This window comes from Orbicella faveolata, unplaced genomic scaffold (assembly GCF_042242905.1).
Source record: "Orbicella faveolata isolate gen_17 unplaced genomic scaffold, um_ofav_v1 contig_12, whole genome shotgun sequence".
Classification (NCBI taxonomy): Eukaryota; Metazoa; Cnidaria; class Anthozoa; order Scleractinia; family Merulinidae; genus Orbicella; species Orbicella faveolata.
The window spans coordinates 15,996,156-16,002,500 of record NW_028301539.1 but is presented as its reverse complement, the minus strand read 5'-3'; the positions used below and the strand labels follow the sequence as shown (position 1 = coordinate 16,002,500).

At 39.5% G+C, this 6,345-nt stretch overlaps 1 long non-coding RNA gene across 1 annotated transcript; it reads left to right on the top strand.

Annotated features, from left to right (window-relative positions):
* Positions 1–717: 717 nt before the first annotated feature.
* On the top strand, positions 718–2,389 carry LOC149116876 (uncharacterized). The gene is made up of 2 exons (XR_016204041.1): positions 718–826; positions 2,117–2,389. It is a non-coding gene; the product is annotated as an uncharacterized LOC149116876 (long non-coding RNA).
* Positions 2,390–6,345: the final 3,956 nt, after the last annotated feature.

Here is a 6,345-nt window from a genome sequence, read left to right as displayed (position 1 = left end):
TCAAGTTATTCAGGTTATTACTCTGAGGGAGCGGGAGGGAGTACGTGCAAAGGCAAAATTTCGGCGCAAATTAACCCCTGGCGCGTTGTTGACTTTTCTTCCGACGTATTCCTTGCACAATCGTCTCTTGGAAAGTCCTGATATATTGCGTACCTAATTTCTACAATCTTGGTTAGGCCCACCCCCCTCCCTTCACAACCTACCCATGGTATCTTTCATGACCCCCATGTTCTCCGTGTAGAAAACATGTTCTGTCGGCTCGTGTTCCCACAGCATTTCTCGTTCTTCCAAACTTAATCTTCCACTCCTGTTTCCATACTCGATAGAAACACGGTACATGTTTTCTACTTCTTAAATATCACTCAATTCGTAGACTAAGATTAATCCGATAAACTGCACAATTTTCATCCCTCGATTACTCCATATATCATTAACAAATAAAAAAGCCTGAGCCGTGTATTACACTGTGATAAAACACGACGGGCATTTGAGAACACGACGGAACTGTAGAAACTGCAAGTTGGCTGGAAAGATGAAACACATTTTCTTGATGACTATATCATCAAATTGTTTCTTGAGAAATGTGCATTACCATATTCAAATGAGCTCCTTTCCAGAATAAAATTCAACTGCAAATTAAGAGCGTTATTTGATTCAATAGAGATATCGCTATTTGAACAGTATATTTTAACAGTGTCTCGTCAGATAAATGTCATGAAAAATTTTCATAAAACTATCACGTCTTCTGCTGAACAGCAGGATCTTCGCGCTAAAACAGAAAACAAGTAGATTGACTACCAAGGGAGAACAAGTTACTTCTAGTAAGGTAACTATCACTTACGCAGCATTCAGCGCATTTCTTTGCCGTTGGTTGGTTATCGATTGTAGTCGACGAATGCAACATTAGATATTTATTTAGTGGTTTTACCATCGCTAAGGCAGACTGTAATGTAATCTCAACTAGACGAGTCTAGCGAAACAAAAATTGCATACATCGTTCTATTCACTAAAGTTGTCATAAATGAAAAATCGAAGGAATAACATAATGGAGAGGAGATATTAACACAGTTTTGAAAACAATGGGTACTTCCATGTGAAAGTGCCACAAAATTTCTAGTATTAGAATATATCCTGTTACTGTTTAATCAGTATTCCGTAGGTTCATTAGCAGTGTACGCTGGTGTAGTTACTTGTAGCACGTGCCAAAATACTGATATAATATTCTAATGAAAAGAAATAGGCTCCTTTTTATACAAGATAAAGCAATTTGATTAATATAATTCGCAATCGACTGTTAAAGTTTTACAGCTTGAAGCGAGGCTCAGAAGATTTGACAAAATCACATGACAACGCTTAACCTAATAACTCCTCCCTCGATGGTCTGTTATAAAGCACCCTCAAAGACACAATCATCGGTCCGGTTTTCACATTTCAAGTCATCTAACTTCAGAAGAATACGAAGAGACTATTTCAAAACCTATCAACTTATTCGGCTTTTTGATCATTCTCCGCTTCATTATTATTTCTTGAAGTATTTTATCGAAAAAAGACACCTGTAAACTTAAAATTTATGCAGGAAAAACTACATGTTTGAAAATATAACACCCTAAGGTGAAAGGTGATCGAAACTTGACGATTTATTTCAAGTCTCGACACGTTCATGTATACACCACCGTCCGGTTATTGATGGGCCCACCTGCCTTGGTTATTATTAGCAGGACTGGTGCACTTATTATTTCATATTTCTCTCTCAAGCTCACGCGATTGATTTTTTTCTGGCAATGCTACTGTGCCGGATGCATCTCTCGCCATTTTTAGCGGTCTATAACAGTGACCTCAAGACTGGCATAATTGATTTACTTTATGTCGAGTGATATGGGTTTAAAGTTATCTTCAGTAAACTACACGTGTTTACTTAAAGACGCCATCTATAATAACTAGGGATTCCATATTGGAAGTGAACTGCTGTCCCATGTAGAAAGATGGTGGGGGTGAGACATAAAGATATCACATGGATACGAGCACACTAGAAAACCATGAGGCCACTGCACCTCCACCGGCGGTCTAAAGTTGGTATATGAAACTTTCTCCTTAATGTTAAGCGTCATACTTTCAGATGCCACCAAGAGGAATTAGCAAGACAGCGCGAGAGGAAAATACATGCCATCTGACAGGGTGCAAATAAAATAACAAATTAGGCGGAAATTTTCGGGAGAAGAACGGAACAACTCTTCGATTACGCGGAAAACACACTTGATTTTAACAGTTGTGACAAAATTGATAATAAAGCCTTTCCAATTTACCGAGCAACAGTGAAACGAAAACCACTTCAAAGTCTTATCCACAGTTTACGAATAAACTTATTAAACATGATGCCCGCAAACTTTGACATACGCTTGATATGTTTCTAGTATTTTTTGACAGGTATTTGTTCAATAAATACGGATTTTCAGTAGAATTTTGCATCCGTAACTTAGTAACCAGGCATTACATCGGACGATGAAAAACTAGTTTCCAGGCCGTTCGCCTAAAGTAGATTGAAACGCCTGGACGTTGAAAATTCGTCACGAACGAAATGGCGTGATTTCCTCGCTATTTTAGGAGAAAAACTACTTCAAAATAATCAATCTCTTCGAACGCTTCCCTTCGCATCAACGAATGTACTCAACAAATGGTCAAAGCACGAGCGCAGATTTAAGTCTGACCATCATAAATTCACCAATCGCGGGACTTTCTACGCAGTGGGGCATGGGAACTGCTAACAAACAGATAACCTGAAGAGGAGGCTGCCTTATGCGGGTAGCAACCTGCATCTCGCACGTAACTAACTTGAACAATACTTAATGCAAGCTAACACAACAATTTACAATCCTTATCACACCCGGGGGCGAGGGTTGTGCTGGGAGAATACAGCCTAGGGTCTATCACGGAACCTGGGCACGCAACGTATACTAATTCCATCTAACTGTGATAAGTACCAGAAGGTGGGAAAAGAGAAATTAAGAACGACGAGAAAGTTGTTATGGAGACTTTCCTTAATTGGGAACGTTCAAAAGAAGGTTGCGTGATAGCAGGAGCCATAATCGGGGACGGAGACCGTAAGCGCGCGCCATTTCTAGTATTGGGGTTGTCCCCATGATATGGGACAATTATTCTATTTTTAGAACAAATTGCGCCATCGCCTGCGGCACACGCGCGTACATGCTGCGAGGATTTTTGCGGATGTCGCGCGTTGTAAGCTGCTCCAGTTTGAGTGAAGTAGGATAGTGTCGAATTAAGATATGTTCCGCTTTAAGCTTAGATATATATCGCTGACCAAGTTGTGTTCCGACGGATGCTTCTTTTACATGAGATGTGCATTACTCCACTTTAAATTTCACATATGTTGAAGATTAACAGCTTTTCCATTACACAGCAAAAAACTAGCTGGATATATTTAGATATAGCAGAGCTTCAGGACTTCATAGTTTCCTAGCTCCTCTTGCCGTACGCTTGCGAGGAATTTGCCAGTCTATCGCGACCGAAAAGTAAAACAAATAATTGCTACTTTGAGTTTCGCCTGAATTGTAAGGAATGCTTGATGTTTCATCAAGGCCCAATAACTTTACGTCCGTAGATACTGCTCAGTTTTATTCGTGTAAAAATCCAGTAAATTCTCTGTTGTCGATAAATGAGAGTGCCCGCCGATGCGTGTTTTGTACAGTCAGTAAACATGACAAATTGTACTTCCGCAGCACTTTCGTCTGAAAGCGTACATCGAACTCATTAAACATATTAAAAGCTAAGCTGAAAATATGCGAATAAAGCAGAAATAATCAGCAAAGTTACGATGACGCTTTCTTTAATCAACTTCGAATAACGATTTCGATTTTGTTGATCGAGTTATCAAAACTCCTCGTCTATTTTCATTTTCGCAGTGTAAAACGTCACTATGCTTATGTTGAAGAAACACACATGATGTTAGTAGCCTTTTTTACGTTCGTGAAATTTGTTGCAGCATCTCAGCACAAAAGAACGAAAGAAATCTTTGTCAAAATTTGTTGACAATTGAAAACACCGACTCGGACTTGAAAGTGCACGAGCTGCGCTATGCAAATGAACTAATTGTACGCGTCAGACTTTCCTTTCAAAAACTTTTGCAAACTCACTAAACAAGCAGAAACAATAAGAAACCACCAAACCAGGTTTTGGTTATGATTAACCATTGTCTGAGAAACTCACAAATTAACTCGATACCAGAGTAGAGAGTTTTCTTGCTATATTCTTAAGTCAGAACAAATGCAAAAACATATGCGTAAGCTTACAACAAGCGCGAGCAGATCTTATTATTCATTCCCAGCGCGAGATTGAAGTCTTGTTTTCGACCCTGAAAATCCCACCTTTTCCGTTAGCTCAGAGCATAAAACTACATATAAGCGCCCTGGTTCTATTCCCTGCGTTATTCCCTGCCATCGCTGTGAAAAATACGCAAGATAATCTCTCAAGGTCTCTCACCTCTCACCATTTGATCACGCAACGTGACAACACCCACGCGAGAGCCCCCGACATGTGGGTGGATCCGCGCGGATATATGACGTCAGGATGGCGCAATTTGTTCTAAAAATAGAATAATTGTCCCATATAGGTGCGCACGGATCCCAAGACTTACGGTCTCCGTTCCCGATTATGGCTCCTGGTGATAGACATAACGTACGTTTTAAACCAGTGAAGAGTGACGTGCTAAATACAGATATGTCAATAGTTAAGTTAGCTGTATGTGTAAATAAATTTGGAAGAAGTAGTAATCCAAAATGTGATGGGAAAACGTTAGGCTACGACGTATTATTGAGGTAAAGTTAATCCACTGCAAAATCATAATTACCAATTAAAGTACCCCCATTGCTATGCCGAGGGTTTATTTATACAAGTTCGATTCTGTTGGCTGACTGTTGAATGCACGTGCTTTCATGGAACGTTTCTTCTTTTTTTTTGAGGCGACCTCTAACCCAGGTGATTGTAATCAACAGGTAATTATCACAGTCACGAGAAGGCAAATGTTTCGTTTGTTTAGAAAACTTTAGGCTGATTAAAGAAAGAAAAACATCATTGTACTTGAAACGCAAGGCGTAATGTGTAGAGCTTTTTCTTTCCTCAATTGAGCGCTGAGTCAGCTTTCTATTCCATGCGTGATGACTATATGAGGCGTGTTGCCCTCATAGACCTTATAACGTCGCAATGCTGGAAAATGGCTGTCAGGAAACATGCTCGACCGTTCCCTTCTTTTCTTTAGAATATCGTTAAGTTTAAAGCTCGCTCTTACTTCTCCTATCAGTCCTATATTTAGTTGTATGACCACCTAGCTGATTTCTGAATTTCAACTCGGGTTGCCTTCCTGGGCTGAGCGATTCCCCCTCAATAATATCCGAAAAAAGATCAAAATAAAATAAATCATCACAAATTTTAACACAGTGATAAAAGCATATGAAAAGAAAAAAACACGATAGTCTACACATTAAATTTGATTTTTTTTTTTTCTACATAGTACAGACTGACAACTATTCATAAATAATTTGGGGGCCGTTATCGTTTCATGGCATTATAAATATCTCGCACAGCACCGCGCTATCATCACAGCATCACTTGACATTCTCTAGAAAGAACGATTTATTTGAACTCCCTGCATGGTAAACTGACCTGCGTGACGTCAAGTGACTACGTCAACGTAAGTTCGAGTAACTCAAGTGCTGACTGAAAACAACGGATTACTGTAGTAATGTTAAAACCCACTATCATCCGCTAGCGGATGGATTGATGAGATAAGCTTATACTGCGGCCCTTTTCATAATTTTATATGCACTTAACAAGCTTTGGCCGAGTATGTGAGCCGGAAATGAAACCACATTTATCATTAAACAGAGAACGTGCTCGCAGAGAAAACCGCTTCTTTTATTTTAAGACACATGATCTGCTGGGTATTTTTGTTGGAGTGTTGAAAATAAACATGTTCTGGACCTCCTACGAATGTACTCAGTATTTTCTGCCCTCTGTGATGTTTATTGTCATTTCAATGCACCCAGTTACAAAATAAGGCCCTTAAGACCGGAAAATAGTTCAACGATATCAGATTATCACGATACCAGAAAAAAAAATTGAGTAAATTAGAGCTCTCACGAACAGTTAACCTCGTACGCGGTGTTCGAGTTGGCGGCAAAGAAAAGATTAGTGCAAGAAACACACTACAACTGCGGGAAATTTGGATAACTTCCACAGCAGTCTTGACAGTTTTACTTGGATAAAAAAGTTGCACTTACGTAGAGCAATAATAGAGACTATTTGACCAGACGCGGCGACCCCAACTAAAAAATT